Raw genomic sequence first — 19,196 nt, 5'->3', positions numbered from 1 at the left:
GTTGGCCCTTATTAGACCAATCATCAAATACAATGCTCCCTTTGGTATGTACCTGTACCTTTCAACTCAAACACCCACAGAAATTCCTTACCAAAGGAATCTAGGGAGTCCAATATATAAATTAGGTTGACAACCTTAGATCACTTTATAAATTCTCAGTCTCCACTAGACTGCTAAGGGTTGACCTCCACCTAGCCTTTAAGGCGACCTAAGATTTTGGAATAATGAACCTGCTCCACATCTTAAAAAAAACAGTTGTATCAGAAACACCCTCTCTAAGGATTTTGACCTTTTCAGCAATTTAAACAGGACATCATGGACAGACTGATACATCTCACACAGACTTTCATTGCTCTAGAAAAGGCTTTCATCCATGCACAACAAAGTACGCCCTTGACAAATTCAAACACAATCAGGACAAATACAAATTTATCCCTGGGGGTGACACCTATGTCTCTTCTGGAAAGTGTAACTTGACTATTTACTATCTAAAAAAGAAAACAAGTAACACGTGGGAATGCTGCTTGGTTAGGCTTAAAAAGGCCCCTGAGCCATTAGACCAGAATTTTTCTGGGTCACCTTCATTTGACCTAAAGTTCAATTGCCCGACAGAAATTTCAGGCAGCCCAATTGCCTGACAGTTTATTTGCCCGACAATTAGAAAAAATGCAAATAAAAGGTACATCTTCTTTTCCCTACAGCAGTGCGATCCTGGAGTTAGAACATATAGTTGGGGGGGGGGGCACATCCCCCCACCTACTTTGGTTTTAGTGAATAAAAGAACAAAGTGGACAGTATAAAACCAAAGTAGGTGGGGGGCTGTGCCCCCCACACCACCCCAACTATATATTCTAACTCTAGGATCGCACTACTGTGGGGAAAAGGGCATATACCTTTTATTTGCCTTTTTCTAATTGTCAGGCAAATGAACTGTCAGGCAATTGGGCTCCCTGAAATTTCTGTCAGGCAAATGAAGGTGATCTAATTTTTCTTTGTTTCTATGTAGACCATCCAAAACCACCAACATGATATTAAGTGGCTTATGGGCAAATTTGACAGCTTGCAGATCACACTGCAATGATCTGAGCGCTGTGATCCTTCCAGAAAGTCTAGAATGAGACAGTATAATCAATTTTATTAAGAAATAATTGGTTTAATCTCTTTTTCTTTCTCCTTGCAAAGACGGATGTATTTGTCAAAACAGCAGACAGATCACAGGTAAACAAACCTCATTCAAAAAATATACACGAATTATCTTCAAACTGACAGATTTTCAGTGACAGCAAAAATATTCTGCAAGGATACAACAAACATCACAAGTCACATGATTAAAATCAAATAAGACCTCTCTGCAAAATCAACACAAATAAGATGTATATTTTTTCTCTATAAGACAGAACTTTGTTTCATGTATGCATGAAAACTTCCTGAAAATATCCTACAACTCTGCAAACAACCCAAAGAAAAATATATCATTTGAGAATGCCCAAAATACTTGCGCCTACAGCTATATCTTAATGGGTTTGAAAAGAATGTACTATATTGTCCTAGATTTATAACTATTGCTGCAAGTCTTGAAAAACCTAAGACGAATTTACATACATACCACTTCATAGTCAATTTCTATAATTGCCTTTGGTTTCCCTTTCCTTTACCTGCTTATTGTACTGTACAGAAAATGGTCACTATACCCTGGAAAAGGTGAGACGGACACCCACCAGACTAAAGTCTTCTGAAAGCTTCCCAAGAAGAAAGTCCCACACGCACAAAAAATGTTTAAGGGTGCTTTCAAAAAGCTGTCTCTTTCATGACTTCTGATAAAAGCTGAATTCTCAGTCACTTGTGTTTCTTGATAACCACAGTTAAGGTTCTACCCTGGAACAATAAAACTGTAGCCACATTTGACTGCATGATCAATTACTTTTTCCACCATTTGGGAAAATCTGAGGAGTCACTATTTCAGAGGTAAATCCTGTAGCTCCTCCATTTGTCTTAAAATATTGTTATGTAGCGCAACCGCAGGTGTAGCTGAAGTAGATATGGGTTCCTTCCTACCTGACTCTGGTGACACCCCTAGACCAACACACGAAGGAGGCAAAAATGACAGATTTTATTATAAGTGACACATCTACATTAAAAGGCAATAACACAACTACAAACAAATTATTTCAACAGTGCACCCATTAGCAATCAGGCATGGTGAGATATGCATGCAATGAAATACATACATTCACCCTCTTCACTAGAACTCAACATAAAAAGGTCTTGACATTCAAACATGCACAAAGAAGGCAGTATCAATGAGTAGTAAAGCTTTATAATGCAGCAATATAAACACGGGGAAAAATGCAATGTCATTAAGCAATAAAAGAGTTATAATACAACAATACAGATATGAGAAAATGCAATGTCATTGAGCAGCAACATTCTTGAAGGTAGCAGTCCTAACATGAGAAAAATGCAATGTCATTAAACAATAAAAGAGTTATAATACAACAATACAGATGTGAGAAAATGCAATCTCATTAAACAATAAAAAAGTTATAATACAACAATACAGATGTGAGAAAAATGCAATGTCATTAAACAATAAAAAACAACACCTAGAACGTTACTGTGAGTTACAGTTTTAATGACAGTATTACTTGCCGACTTTATGTTAAAAGTTTGCTTTTGATTTTGAACCATGTTTTGAGGTAAAAAGCATTAACTTAGTTTTCTTGTGGTTGATTAGGAGGTTTGATTCTTTGAGCCAAGTTTCCACAAAGCAAAAGATTTTGGGTAATGTCTTGGAGCTTTTTTTTTTTTTGTTTAGGCTTCATATATTAATGTTGAGTCATCTGCATACTGAACTAAACTAACATAGCGGGCGGAGGTGTAAAGGTCATTAATAAATATATTAAGTAGGAGAGGACCCAGGACAGAGGCCGGAGGGAAACCTGTAGTAACTGGTTGAAAGAATGAGTAGATTTGCTGCCATTTAATGGCTTGTTGCCTTCCAGACAAGTAACTGAGGAACCACAACAAGGGTACTGTGAAAGCCCTATTGAAGAGAGTTGAATGAGCAGTTCCTGGTGCGAGACGGTATCAAATGCCTTTGATAAGTCTAAAAATATGGTGGGCACAAGCAGACCACTGTTTCTGTGTTGGTTTACTATTTTGGTAAAATGTAATACAGCAGTAGTGGTGCTGTCTTGGCGCCTAAAGCCATATTGTGTATCTCAGAGCAGGTTATTTGAGGTTAGGTATTGCATCAGTTGTTCATGAATGCATTTCTCTAATATTTTGGAGAGGAGGAAGAGAATCAGCATTGGTCTGTAGTTATTAAACTCTGTAGATGTGCCACCTTTGTGCAGTAGAATGATGCAAGATTTTTTCGACTGTGATGGGATATATCCTTCTACTATGGATCTATTAATTAGTATAGACATAGGGAAGACAATGACTTCTGTAGCCATTTTAGGTAGTCTGATGGTAGTAGGTATACAGCTACAGAAGCTGTTTTTAGTTTAAAGAGCAACTTCCTTATGAGTAAGGTAGGTACTGGACTAAAACTGAAGAGCTGTGGGTTGTTTTCATTGGACAGAGTTAGAGATGTATTAGTGTCCAAGAAAAATAATATTGACTGTCTCAAGTAGGAATTAAACTGTGTGGGATAGAGTCTGTTGTGTTACCTGTTTTTGGAGAGGGAGTGGTGGTCTTCCCAATGTGGAGTAGTTTATTTAGTAACGACCAAAAAAGTTTTGGGTTATTTTTATGTTTGTCTTGTAGGTTGGTATAGTATCTTTGCTTATCCTGTTTGACATGGAGTTTTGCAAGGTTGCTAAGATGTCTAAATTGCTGGAAGGCATTTTGAGTTCTATTTTTATACCATTTTTTTTCCAGGCTTTATCCCTTTTTATCATGATTTTTTGTTGTTTCTTTTATCAGCCATGGTGCAGGGTTGGAATTTACTCTTTTATTACGTACTGGTACTAGATTATTTAAAGTCTGTAACAATATGTTATTGAAGTATTCTACAGCAGTATCTAGCGGTAAAGTATATTCCAGTTATATATTTTTTAGTGTTTCATTGAAAATATCTTTGCTGGAATTGGTTCCATTTCATATTTGATTACAGATGATATGTTTATCTTGGTTATGATCAGTTCTAATGGCATATGTTGGTATATGGTCACGTATGCTATCTGAGAGGCAGCCTGCTTTTGTCAGTTTGTCTAGTTTGTTTGTAAGAATCCAGTCTAATGTTGAGCGTCCCCCTGAAGTTTTACTGATTCTAGTCGGTGTGGTTATTAATTGTCTGAAATTGTACACATTTATGGATTCAGTGGGGGTAGTGGTACTTATGAGCTGCCAGTCTATATTTAAGTCTCCAGATATTACAGTTTCATGGTTAATTTGCTGGGATATCCAAAAAAGGGTGCTTTCAGTAGTATCAATTTTATTCTCTGGTGGCATATAAATTGCTGTTAAACAGACAGTGGATATAAAAAGTTTACACACCCCTGTTAAAATGCCAAGTTTTTGTGATATAAAAAATGAGACCACAATAAATCATTTCAAAACTTTTCTCATCTTTAATGTGACCTATAACCTGTACAATTCAATTGAAAAACAAACAAACCTGTTAGGGGAAAATATAAAAAATGTACAATACGCTGGTTGCATAAGTGTGTACACCTTAAACTAATACTTTATGTGTGCACACCCTTAAACTAATACTTTGTTGAAGCACCTTTTGATTTAATTACAGCATTCAGTCTTCTTGGGTAGGAGTATATCAGCACGGCACATCTTGACTTGGCAATATTTGCCCACTCTTCCTTGCAAAACCACTCCAAATTGCAAGGGCATCTCTTGTGCACAGCCCTCTTCAGGTCACCCCACAGATTTTCTATTGGATTTAGGTCTGGGCTCTGGCTGGGCCATTCCAAAACTTAAATTTTTTTCTGGTGAAGCCATTCTTCTGTTGATCTGGATGTATGCTTGGGGTCATTGTCATGTTAAAAGGTGAAATCTTCAGCTTTCTAGCAGACGCCTGAAGGTTTGGGGCCAAAAGTGACTGGTATTTGGAAATGTTCATAATTCCCTCCACCTTAACTAAAGCTTCAGTTCCAGCTGAAGAAAAGCAACTCCAAAGCATGATACTGCCACCACCACGCTTCACCATGGGGATGGTGTTCTTTTGGTGATGCAAAGTGCTGTTTTTGCACCAAATGTACCTTTTGGAATTGTGGCCAGAAAGTTCAACCTTGGTCTCATCAGACCAGAACACATTTTCCCACATGCTTTTGGGAGACATGATGTATTGTTTTGCAAATTTTAGCCAGCCCTTTTGATTAAATTACAGCATTCAGTCTTCTTGGGTAGGAGTATATCAGTACAGTACATCTTCACTTGGCAATATTTGCCCACTCTTCCTTGCAAAACCACTCCAAGTATGTCAGATTGCAAGGGCATCTCTTGTGCACAGCCCTCTTCAGGTCACCCCACAGATTTTCTATTGGATTTAGGTCTGGGCTCTGGCTGGGCCATTCCAAAACTTTAATTTTTTTCTGGTGAAGCCATTCTTTTGTTGATTTGGATGTATGCTTGGGGTCATTGTCATGTTAAAAGGTGAAATCTTCAGCTTTCTAGCAGACGCCTGAAGATTTGGGGCCAAAAGTGACTGGTATTTGGAAATGTTCTTAATTCCCTCCACCTTGACTAAAGCTTCAGTTCCAGCTGAAGAAAAGCAACTCCAAAGCATGATACTGCCACCACCACACTTCACCATAGGGATGGTGTTCTTTTGGTGATGCAAAGTGCTGTTTTTGCACCAAATGTACCTTTTGGAATTGTGGCCAGAAAGTTCAGCCTTGGTCTCATCAGACCAGAACACATTTTCCCGCATGCTTTTGGGAGACATGATGTATTGTTTTGCAAATTTTAGCCAGCCCTGGATGTTTTTGTGTGTAAGAAAAGGCTTCCATCTTGCAACCCTATCCCATAGTCCAGACATATGGAGAGAATACAGGAGATTGTTGTGACATGTAGTACACAACCAGTACTTGCCAGAAATTCCTGCAGCTCCTTCAGTGTTGCTGTAGGTCTCTTGCCAGCCTCCCTGACCAGTTTTCGTCTTGTCATTTCATCAATTTTGGAGGGCTGTCCAGTTCTTTGCAACATCACTGTTGTCCCATATTTTCTCCACTTTTTGATGATTGTCTTCACTGTGTTCCATGATATATCCAATGCTGTGGAAATGTATTTGTACCTTTCTCCTGACTCATACCATTCAACAATGAGATCCCTTTGATGCTTTGAAAGCTCTCATAGGTTCATAGGTTGGTATTAGGCTATCGGCCCTAGGGCCTATACAAGCCTAGCCATAACAATTCCCTGGCTATTTCTTCCCAGAATCCCTGTCTAGCAGGGTGACTGACGTGATCCCTGGGGTGAATTTCCTTTCTCCCATCCAATCAAGGTTCCTTTTGAAGAGGGCTAAAGAGGCACTCTGCTTGACATGTATGGGCAGTCTATTCCAGAGTCTGGGGAGTCTTTGGGTCAGGAACCTATCCCTCCAGCATGTTTTATTTATTGTGATGACAAGATTTAGATCCCTGGAGCATGTGGCTCTGAGGGGTTGGGATTGGGATTTCTTTAAGTTAGCATGTCCAACAGCTATGGGTTTGACATGGCCTTGTATGTTAAGCAGAGATTGCCTCGGAGTAGACGATATGCGACAGAGTATAGCTGGAGTTTTTTAAGGCGGTCAGCACAGGGCATCTGCTTTAGGCCTGTGATTCTTTTAGTGAGGTATTTCTGCGGCCTTTCCATTTGTTGCAGATGTCTTGAGAGGTACATACCAAATGGGGCATTGTATTCTATAATGGGTCTAATGAGGGATGAGTACAGTGGGACAATGACCTCTGTTTTTCTGGATGAAAAGCCCTTAGTGATGAGGTGTGCCACATACAAGGATTTCCTGACTGTTGTGGCGATGTGGTTATTGAAGGTGAGACCACTGTCCACCTGTGTCCCTAAGTCTCTTATCACACTTTCGGTGTTTAGTGTACTGCCACCTATGTGATAATTCACGGGTACATGTTTTTTCCCATAGGGGATAACTATACATTTCTTGGCATTGAGCTTGAGCCCATGGATCTGGCACCAAGCATCTGTTTCTGAAAGGCCCTTTTGTGGAGTATCCACATCATTTGGGGATTTAATAATGGCTCCCAGTTTGCAGTCATCTGCAGACTTTGTTAGCCAGAGTCCCTTAGTGTTGGCCTGTACTTCAGAGAAGCAGATGCCAAACAAGAGAGGTCCCAGGACTGAATCCTGAGGTAATCCACTTGTCACTTGTCTGGAGCTGGATTTGGAGTCAGCTACTTTTACAGTGTGGGTTCTGTCAGTAAGCCAGTTGACAACCCATTGAGTGACGTAGGGATTAATGCCCAGCTTAGTAAGTTTATCTATGATTCCAGAGTGGGGGATGGTGTCAAAGGCCTTGGCGAGGTCCAGATAGGCTGTGTGGACTACCTTACCCTCATCCACGGCTCTGGAGACTGATTCGAAGAAGTCAATAAGGTTCTGGAGACAAGATCTGCCCTTCACGAACTCAAACTGGGTGGGGTCCAGTGTTTTAAGGTTGCCAATGTCTTTGTTTATAAGTTCCATGATAATACGTTCCATGGCCTTGCAGAAAAGGGTTTGTCAGACTGATGGGGCGGTAGTTCCCAGGATCCAAGGTGGATCCCCCCTTGTGGAGTGGGATAACTGCAGCTGTGCGCCACTCAGTGGGCACGATGCCTGAGATGAGGGTATGATTAAACATGACACTCAGGTGAGGTGCCAGTTCATTTTGTAGTTCATGTAGTACACAGCCCGGGATGTCATCTGGTCCCATGGATGCTGTATTCTTAGCTTTGGAGAGTGCATTTTTTACCTGTGTGGCCGTTATTACTGGAATATGGCAACTTTCCAGTATTGAGATGGGCCATTTAGGGGGTGAGAAAGGGGTGAAGTTGGCAATGAATCAATCTGCCAGGATATTGGCAATATCCTTGGGATCTGTATATTTAATGCCATTCTGTTGTAGCTTTCAGTCTTCTTGGGTACATGGCTTTTGCTGTAGCAGGCAACTGAGTAAATGTCAGGAAAATCCTTCTAGGAGAGCTGAACTTTATTTGGGGTTATAGGTTCATAGGTTGGTACTAGGCTATCGGTCCTAGGGCCTGTACAAGCCAAGCCATAACAATTCCCTGGCTATTTCTTCCCACAGTATTTACTTCCCTGGACCCCTGTCTAGCAGGGCAACTGATGTGATCCCTGGGGTAAATTTCCCATCTCCAATCTAGTTGTCAAGGTTCCTTTTGAAGAGGGCCAAGGAGGCGCTCTGCTTGACATGTATGGGCAGTCTATGGGTTAATCAGAGTCTCTTTAATTGATGGTATTTGTGTACCCAAGAAGACTGAATATTGTAATTAAATCAAATCTCTTTAATTGATGGCATTTGAGTACCCAAGAAGACTGAATGTTGTAATTAAATTAAATCAAAAGGTGCTTCAACAAAGTATTAGTTTAAGGGTGTGCACACACAACAAAGTATGAGTTTAAGGGTGTGCACAGTTCTGCATCCAGCGTATTGTATGTTTTTTTATTTTTTATATTTTTCCCCTAACAGATTTGTTTGGTTTTCAATTGAACTGTACAGGTTACAGGTCACATTAACGGTGGGAAAAGTTTTGAAATGATTTACTGTGGTCTCATTTTTTATATCACAAAAACCTGGCATTTTAACAGTGGGGTGTAAACTTTGGTAATCTCCAAGTGTAGTACCTCGCACTCAGTTCTGCGCAGCTTTGGGCGTGGAATGGGCGTGACGTACATGATTGGCAGGGGAAAGTAGAGTATGAGTGACAGTCACTGCTACTGCGCATCCTGCGAGCTACTTCTCATTCTCAAACAATAAGGATCTTTCACATCCACCTCCACTACCACCACAGCCAAGTTCACCCAAATGGCAGTACAACTGAAGTTCCTCAAATATTTGTTCGCGGAACACGAGTACTACATGCAACCATGTCAAGTCAGATGCTACCGCAGTACACCCAACACCTAAAGGGCATTTGGGGTGTGTGTAAAAATGTAGTAGCAACATCACACATGTCAAGACTCATTTGGCGCGTTACTGTTCAAATCAAGTGAAATCTCAAACATGAAGATGGCTCAGGAACACCAGTAAACACCTTATCAGTGCTCCTTCTTTCACTTTAGATAGCACAGAGATCCGAGATTACCCAAGTAAACCTGTCAACACGAACGAGACATAAAAGCATTAAAAAGCGCAGCTAGGGTAGTAGCCACCTTTTCAAGTGCCTAAAGTGGGACAGATTTGTACCTTAATTTATTTTTCACTTACAATGAGTGCAAAAGAGCTTTAAACCAAGTTACCCCAGGCACTGTATTCGGATATCAAAAATTACTATAACTAAAATATAATGCACACACTTCGACTCCAGGAGGAACGTTTTTCAGTAGGTGATCATTCAACTCCCCTTTAGCTACAAGCCTGCACTAACTGAGCACTCGGATATAAAATGTTTATATAGCAAAGGCCCTTGCATTTTAAGACATACTACACTCTTCAGAAACAGGGGCAGTAATATATTTTTGTAACTCTAAATATAATAGCAAACTACTTGCATGTTAAACATAAGACACATTATAACTGCACAACCGCAACTATTAATTTGTGAACGTTAGGGGAATAAACGCACGCTTTTGCTGTAAAACCCACTGTTATGGTTTCCCTGGATTAAATTAACGCTATGATGCAAGGAACATTATTGTTCTGTATGTTTGACTAAAAGTAATGGTATGGCAGGAGCAAAATAAATATTCATGCGGGCTTGGGCTGGAGGCGTGTTCGGGGCGGGATTTGCTGCTGCGCATCCTGCGAGGTACTACACTTGGAGATTACCTAAACTTTTTACATCCACTGTAGCTTTCTTTTTGTTGATTTTTAGGAGTGTCATTAGAAGTTCAACATTGTTAAATTTGGGTAATTCCTGTGGAAGTAAGGTGATGGTTTCAGAATTTTTATAGACGGCTGGTTTTGTCGATCATGCCTGAGTATATTGTATCCTTGTGGGGGGGGGGGTGATCTCATTATCCTTTATTTCTTTTTTTTTTTCAGGAGTGTATGTGGCAAGGTAAGTACGTATGTCATGGATGTTACTGAACATACTTCTTAGGTTCATATTTCGTACGGTGAGTTTGGGTTCTGTATAGTGACTAGTATATTTTGGGACAGGAGGCAATGGTTTTATGAACAGTGGGACCCGGGTTGGGGTGAATATATACATTACTTTTTGAATTGATATTTTACAGAGGGAAGAGTGTGATCAGTTATATTTTGGACTTGGTTTGCTGTTTGATCGAAAATTTGGATACTTAATTTTTTTAAACACCTTTATTGAATTATCACTTCTGACACAGGCAAATTTACATTTACATAAAAGTAATCAAACTGTATTAAAAAGTTCATGTTTACAAACATTACACTTCACATATATTGCTATATATCATATAACCTATGCAACATTACATAAATTATTCAATTTCTGCCCTTTTTTTAAGACACATCCTTATTAAACCATCACTTACGACACAGGCAATCAAACATTTATATAAACAAAAACAAACCACACCGACACAGTCCTAGTTACAAGCATTTTAGATCACAAACCATAATGACACACTCCCAGTTGCAAACAATATACATCACTTAAATCTACCCAATCATTTTAGTCAAACATTACATAGCTCATTTAAGTCCTGCTTTCTTTTAAACCTCGTTCCTCCCCGTATGTATTTTTCCCACAATTCCGATGTTTTCCTATATCTTTGCTCCTACCCTTTTCTAAAGATCTCAATCCCAGTTGTTTTATCTTTGTTACTATAGTATAGCTGGTTTAGATTTTGATTTCCATTCTTTAGTAATTGCTTTTTGGCAGTCACCATAATTAGCCTTACCATGTCTAAGCAATATGATTCTGTATCATAGCTCAGAAAAATAGTCTCTTTTGTCACGCCAATCTGCCCACCCATCTCCGACAGTGCATCTTGCAGGGAATCTTTAAAGTTCACCAACTCTTTGCACTTCCAGAAAATTTATTCCCAGTTACCATCACACCTCTGACATTTGCTGTCTACCTGAGGAAAAATTATGTGGCGTCTACTTGGGGTATAAAAATATCCAAGTAAACATTTCTAAGCAAATATAAATCATCTAGATTTTGCTGCATATTGAGAGACATACATATATCCTCAAATTGTTTCTTTGTGAATTGCTTATCCAATCTCTCTTCCCAAGCCTTTCTAACTTCCTCTGATTGATTCTTATAGCTATCACGCAATATTTTATATGCTCGAGTCCCATTCACGTTGTCGAACCTTTAGAAGTACAAACATAATATGGTCGAAACATATGTTCAAACTTGTAAAAAATGTAATGTTTCAATGGAGATCTCTGTAAGGGAAGCTTTTCCTTTCCTGCAATGTAGTGTGATCTTGGAGTTAGTATATTTAAGTAGCGAGGGCTGTGGGGGGGGGGGGTGCAGCCCCCATGTTGGGGGTGCAAGGGGGTTGCCCCCCTGCTTACAACCTTCAGGTAAGTTTTTTGTGTTTTTTTTTTTTTTTTATTACGTTTTTGAACTTTTAAAGTTCGAACATATGGTGTCGACCATATGGTGTTCTAACTTTTAAAAATTCAACAATGTGATATAGGCCCATATGCTCTACTAATTACTCCTTTTTTTTAATGGCAGCTTCTGTTCTAGAGTCTACTAACAACTCTACCAGTGTTGGCCTTTCATTTAGGACCCCCCATTCCTTTCTCTTTGCCTATACTCTAATTTCAATCCTTGATAGGGAAGGCAATCTCTAACCTACAGTCCAAATAAATTCTTGGAGTCTCCTCATTCCGTCATCTTTTCCTCTCTACTTATTTACTCATAATACCTTGGTTCCTTTGCCAGTTATTCCTAATAAATGCCAGCCACCTCTTGGCTATTGTCTATATCCCCAATTGCAGTTATCCCTATTCGCAGAATCTCCTTCTCCATTCCCGTGTTGGCTTAGTTCTTAGGATACTTTCTGCTACTTTATGGATATAATTTTCTGCATGATTACTGTTATTCTCTTTAAAGGCCTGCATCCAAAATCCCAGTCACTCCTCGATGTTCATCGTGTTACACTGCTGCAGTCATCACACTTGGGATTTCTGCCGTCAGGCGGTCCTGCAGTCGGCCCGAGTTCCAAAGTCTTGGTCAGGCGTCGGTTGCTGTCGCTTCTTCCCTGACGTCAGTGCGACAGGGGTATAAAAGAGGCAGCTGACGCCATTTTCTTCAGTCTTTCTTGCCGCGCGGTGCCCGAAGCAGTTCGCAAGTGCCGGTCGGCCGACTCCTAAGATTTTCAAATCGAATTTCAGACCGAAGTCTTCAATAAAGCTAAGTGCCCCGTTGGGGAACCTTTTCTTGCCTCAGTCCGATGTCAGAAAAAGTTAATAACTGCATTTCTTGTGGGAAGCAAATACCTCATAAGGACTTTCATTCTTATTGTATCCCTTGCCTAGGCCCAGACCACGACGTCACAGGTTGTCGGTTTTGTGCTAGGTTTAACAAACGAACTATTAAACGTCGGTTTGATTTCGCCAGACATTATTTTGGTAGAAAATTTAATTATACCATGCCATCGGAGCAACCGACGACCGGGATGCATAAAAAGTGCAAAGATAAGGACAGGCAGCAGAGACCCAAACCAGACACCGAGGCATCTGCTAGGCCAGTCGCCGGTCCTCCGGTTTTCAGTGAGGCGCCTACGCAGCCCCGGACGACCGCTGATTTAGAACCCCAGCCTGCATCCGACTCCCAAGCGGAGATTGCAGGGCCTCCAGAGCCCTCTTTAGACCCTTCCGACTCCATGGCTGAAGGGGATTCCAGTGCAGTTGAAAGGCCGTCAGTTGCTGAAGGTGTCTTCAGACCGACTACACTTACAATTAAATCCTTTGCAAAACTGAAAACTCCATTAAAAGTAAGGAAGCCTGTACAGCAGTCTCCAGTGCAAGGCCCCATGCCTAAGAAACAGATGCTTAAGATGGCCGAAGATTTAATTACCCTAATCAGGGGTTCCCATCCCCCACCTGACAAAAGGCCTAGACAGGAGGAGGACTACGCTTCCTCTGACCAGGTTTCCATTACCTCAGATTCTTCTGAGGAACAGGAGTACTCTTTCCCCCCTTATGAAGACTCTGATGCTGAAGAGTCTATTCCTTCAGCATCTCCCCCAGAAGACTACTCTTTTGGGGAAGCTTTACATACCATGAGGGAACATTTCCACTGGGAAGGCCAGGATTACTCTGATTCTAAGAAAAGGCTCCGAGTGTTCCTCTTACTACCTCAGCACAGACCCCTTGCTATTCCACCCGTGTTAGACATTGTGGATGATGTTTATTCAGAATCTAGCCTTAACCCAGATTCATTACCTCATGCACCAGCCAAACCAGACAGATACTACAGAGTCCCTGACTCACATAAATTCCTATATAAAAGCCCTGTTGCTGACCCAGAAACCATTTCCCAGGGTCCCAAAGGGGTTAAGGCCTCTATTGCTAAAAATCCTGTACCGTCTGAAAGGGATTCTAGAGCACTAGACAGATGGGGAAAGAAAGTATATACCTCAGCTACTCTAGCTATGAGGGCCTTAAATTGCTAGTTTCATATGCTGAAATATCAACAATATTTGATGTTTCAATTAAAACAAAAAATGAGCACACATACAGAGCAGCCTGATTACAAGGAAATGCAAGATTTGTTGCATGCAGCAGAACAAGCGGGAAAACATACTTTGCAATGGGGATTTGATTCATTGGAAGCCTCTTGCAGAGCAGCTGTAACAGGGTCTGTCATTCATAGGCATGCTTGGTTAAAAGAACAAACTACCTGATCATGTTAAAGTTATTGGATGCACCCTTACAGCAGGATGTTTTATTTGGTGTGAAAGCAGAGGAGGTTTTAAAGAAAATGGAGGATATGGCAAAATCTATGCAAACGGTCAAGGATTTTTTTACAGGTTCAACCCCCTCGTTTCAGCAGAAATTGGTCAACCAAAAACTGGTCCTTTCCAACTTCTGACAGACCACAGAGGGGCAAATACAGACGCCCAAGGGGCAGAGGTCAGCCACAAGGCTCTTACAAGCCACAACAATGGGGTGCCACAACCCAGAAAGGAGGAGATGACAGGTCTCAAACTATCAGAAGACAATCACAATGACTTACCCCTCAGACTGCCAAGCAAATCACTCTTGGCAGTTCCCTTGGGAGGAAAACTTGCACTTTTTGCAGACAATTGGCACATCATCACAAAAGACAAATGGATTCTAAATATTGTAACTCAAGGATACAGGTTCCACTTTCACACTTTACCAAGGATAAAAGGAATGCCAAACCTGCCACCAAATCAACGGGCAGAGGCTCAAAGACAAATTACAGCACTCATGGACATGAGAGCCATTCAACAGGTTCCTACACAGGAGCAAGGACAAGGATTTTACTCAAGACTCTTTCTGGTTCCCAGAAAGGACAAAGCCTGGAGACCCATTCTGGACCTTTCAATTCTAAACACATACCTGGAAGTACCCAAATTCAAGATGCTCACACTACAGCAACTTCTTCCCATGCTGGGCAAGAAGGCTTGGCTAGTAACATTGGACCTCAAGGAGGCATACCTGCATGTCCCTATCAGACAAAACTGCAGAAGATACCTCCGATTTATAGCAGGTACAACTCATTACCAATTCTCTGCACTGCCCTTTGGCTTATCTACTGCGCCCAGGGTCTTCACAAAATGCCTGGCACCAGTAATTGCATACTGCAGACAAAGAGGAATCCAAATATCCAACGACTGCCTTATTCCAGCAGACAGCAAGGACATTCTTTTAAAACATCTGGCGTTTGTAAAAAAAACTACTAAGTTGCCTAGGGTACACATTAAACGAAAAGAAGTCAAAACTAGTGCCCTCACAAGACATAATATTCCTGGGTGCCAGCTTAAATACAATGGCCCAGATGGCTTATCTCACGCCAGACAAGCAAGGACAACTGACTCAATACTTCAAAATGATGGCAACAAAGACCCAACTCCATGCAAGAAAAATTCTGCAGGCCTTGGGATTCATGGCATCTTGCATACTACTAATACCATATGCCAAACTGCATATGAGGAAATTACAATGGTACCTGAAAAGCGTATGGACTCAACACAGCCACAGCTTGGAAACAATAATACCACTAATTCCCGGTCTTCAACAGGAGTTTCTATGGTGGGCTCAGGCATGTCACCTCAACAAAGGTCAGCCTTTCACCTTGCCCACAGCCAGGCAAACAATGACAACAGATGCATCGGATTACGCTTGGAGAGCACACATGGCAGGACAGTGTATTCAGGGCAAATGGTCTGCAGATCAAATGCATCTCCACATCAATCAAAAAGAGATGCTAGCTGTACAAAATGCCCTAACAGCTTTCAAGGACCTCCTACATCCAGGACAACTTCTAATAAAGACGGACAACACCAAAGTGATGTGGTACATAAACAAACAAGGGGGCACACATTCCTACCCCCTATGCAGGCAAGCAATGACCTTGTGGAACACAGCACTGACCTACCAAGTTCACCTACAAGCACAATTCCTGCCAGGAAAGAAAAATACATTGGCAGACAAACTAAGCAAAAATATCATGGATCCTCACGAGTGGAAACTAGACCCACAAGTATTCACAATGATAACTCAAAAATGGGGGAGCCCAGACATAGATCTGTTTGCCTCCCCCCAAAACTACCAACTGCAAAAGTTTTGCACAAGGACATACCACACACTAGCTTGGAAAGTGGATGCCCTTTCATTCAGTTGGAAAACACTAACAGTGTATGCCTTTCCTCCACTGCCTCTTCTGGCAAAGGTGCTGCTAAAAGCCAGATTAGAGAGGCCACAAATGATACTCATTGCTCCAGACTGGCCACGCCAACACTGGTATCCAATATTAAGGAACATGGCTCAAGGTCCACCATGGATTTTACCTCATATTCCTCACTTGCTGTCTCAGCAAAACAATCAGATTCTACACAGCCAGCTCAAAACTTTAAATCTGGCTGCATGGCAGATTATCTTAAACAACCAGTCAGCACTTCTCTCTACAGCTGTTATGGATGTCATTCTGGAGGCCAGGAGACCCAGCACCAGAAAAACCTACTCAGACAAATGGAAAAGATTCTGCGCCTGGAACCAGGCTAAAGGCCAAAATCCTCTTGTCCCAAATATTCCTCAGATTCTGCAATATTTAACAGAGATGTTGCACAAAGGCCTTTCCTTTTCATCTATAAAGATCCACGCTTCAGCTATTTCAGCTCATTACAACACGGATCCCCCTATTTTTTCACATCCATTATTAAGACAGTACCTCAGAGGGGCTAAGAACATAAGACTGCCCCGAAGAGCAGCAACACCAACTTGGGACCCTCAATTTTGTTTTGGAGAAACTTACACTACTGCCCTTCGAGCCAGCCTTTTCAGCTGATTTACAATTTTTATCATGGAAAACTGCCCTGCTGCTAGCAATAACCTCAGCATGAAGAGTCTCAGAGCTACAGGCCCTAATGGCAGTGGAGCCTTTCATCATTTTTCATCGAGACAGAGTCTCTCTACGGACTAACCCTTCCTTTATGCCAAAGGTAGTATCCAGTGTGGCTCTACACCAAACCATTCATTTACCCACCTTTTATCCAAACCCCCAGAATAAAAGGGAAAGGCTCCTACACTCTTTGGACATTCACAGGCAATTACGTTTCTACTTGGATAAAACAAAGGTTTTTAGAAAATCTGATCAGCTCTTTGTATCCTATGCTGCAGGATCTTATCAAAACAGACCATTTCAAAATGGATAGGGCATTGTATCCGTTTCTGCTACACACACCATGGGAAACCTGTACCTGGTAACATTAGGCCTCATTCCACCAGGGCTACAGCAACATCAGCAGCCTTCCTCAGAGGGGTACCAAAACCAAGGATATTTTGGAAGCTGCAACTTGGAGTTCAGTGCACTTCCACTTACCTATATACTCAAAAACCAGAGCTGGCTTTGCCACTGCAGTTTTGCAGGGCCTACTAACTTCTCCAAACCCTGTTTAGTACCAACCGCCCAGCCTTAGCTTTGGGATTCAACCCAAGTGTGATGACTGCAGCAGTGTAACACGATGAACATAGTACAGTTTTGTACCTACCATAAATGTAGATGTTCGAGTGTTCACACCGCTGCAGTCCAGGTTACCCTCCACCTTTCCCTCTTCTTACCTGGGTTTTATCTATAGCTCCCTGTTTATACAATCTCTAAGATGTATTTCTATATGGTGTATTTGCTTACAGCTGTAGCTATTGTTTTCTACTTCTGTAATTTACTTAGGATTATGTATTGCCTTTCTATTTGGGGGCACCTGACATCTGGGGCAAGAAAAACTGAAGAAAATGGCATCGGCTGCCTCTTTTCTACCCCTGTCACACTGACGTAAGGGAAGAAGCAACAGCAAACGACGCCGGACCAAGACTTTGGAACTCGGGCCGACTGCGGGACCGCCTGACGGCAGATAACCCAAGTGTGATGACTGCAGCAGTGTGAACACTCGAACATCTACATTTATGGTAGGTACAAAACTGTACTTTTCTTGAGCTTCACTCCTGTTTCATCACCATCCCTTTCCTTATAGTTTTCTGCTTGCGCTATGTATAGCAGCCAGAACTGTGTAGCTTTGTAATACCCCTTCATATCGGGTAATCCCAATCTGCCTTGTTCTACTGGAAGAATCAGCTTATCCCACTTGACTCTTGCTATCTTCCCCTCCCGGATAAAATCTTTCAGCAGTTTATTAACTGCTATTCACAACTTTTCCTCTGACTGATAAAAATATGCCTGAACTCTGTATAAGACTAAAGGGACTAAAAACATTTTCACTGCTTGCATTTTACTGTCCATATCCATATAACAAAACTTCCATTTTCTCAGTTTCTGTATTATCTTTTTAGTCTCTTCCAACAAACCCTTAGCTGCCACATCAGAATCATTTTTAATCCATATTCCTAAATACTTCATTTTATCATGTCCCCATAAACATGGATATTGCTGAACTAATTCATATGTGGGTACATAATGTACAGTTATTGCCTGTGTTTTAGTTTCATTAATTTTTGTATCCCAAAAAGATTTGAAACAGTCTCAGAATGTTCCACAACACTGTAATGTCTCTTTTTAGTTTTGTGAGGTATAAAGTAATATCATCTGCAAATAGAGACAGCTTTTCTTGACTACCACAGCAATAACCTTAAATTTCTGAGTCCCTTATTTTCTTTGCCAATGGTTCTAAATATAATGCAAATAACACAGGGAAAACAGGACACCCCTGCCTGGTTGCTCTGCTCAAGCAGAAATTACCAGAGAGGACTCCACCCACATTAATTTTCACCTCCGATCCCTCATATATCCTTCAAATCAACCTTAGAATTTTTGGAGGAAATGTAAATGCTTCCACTGCCCTGTTCATAAAGTCCTAGCTTACTCTGTCAAATGCCTTCTCTGCATCAAGACCCACCAACAGTGGTATTTTCTTACATTCTGCTTCCCTCTGGATCATGAATGTTCTGTTAATGTTGTCAAATGTTTGCCTCCCCTCCACAAAACCACAGTGATCCATATCTACCAATTTTGGCATTACTTTTGCTATTATTTTATTATAGACAAAAACTTTAGAATTGTGGTTTAGTATCGAAATGGGCCTGTATGAAGCTGGATCTGATGGATCTTTACCCTCTTTAGGTATTACAGCTACCACTACTATCTTCCAGGATGTTGGTACTTCTCCCTCCTCTTAAAATACTGTTAAACAAAACCTTCCAGATCTTTGAGTTTTTCCATCCTAACTTCCAAACTACTACAGGAATACTATTCATTCCTATGGACTTTTCTGTAGATTGGTTATACATCACAATTTTTATCTCATCTCCTCCTATCCTAAATGTTAGTAATTAACCCTCATCTACCTCTAACCTTGGCATATTTAATTCTTACATAAACATTTCCATTTGTATCTTTTCTTGATTTCCA

General features: G+C 41.0%; 1 protein-coding gene across 2 annotated transcripts in view; it reads right to left on the bottom strand.

Moving 5' to 3' along the window:
• The window catches only part of IKBKB (inhibitor of nuclear factor kappa B kinase subunit beta), a 1,482,168-nt gene that overhangs the window by 356,221 nt on the left and 1,106,751 nt on the right, over positions 1-19,196 (bottom strand). The gene's annotated exons all lie outside the window — the stretch shown is intronic.

Source organism: Protopterus annectens, chromosome 9.part0 (genome assembly GCF_019279795.1).
Source record: "Protopterus annectens isolate FY-2018-M chromosome 9.part0, PAN1.0, whole genome shotgun sequence".
NCBI classification, from domain to species: domain Eukaryota; kingdom Metazoa; phylum Chordata; order Ceratodontiformes; family Protopteridae; genus Protopterus; species Protopterus annectens.
This window is presented reverse-complemented; position numbering and strand designations above follow the sequence as displayed.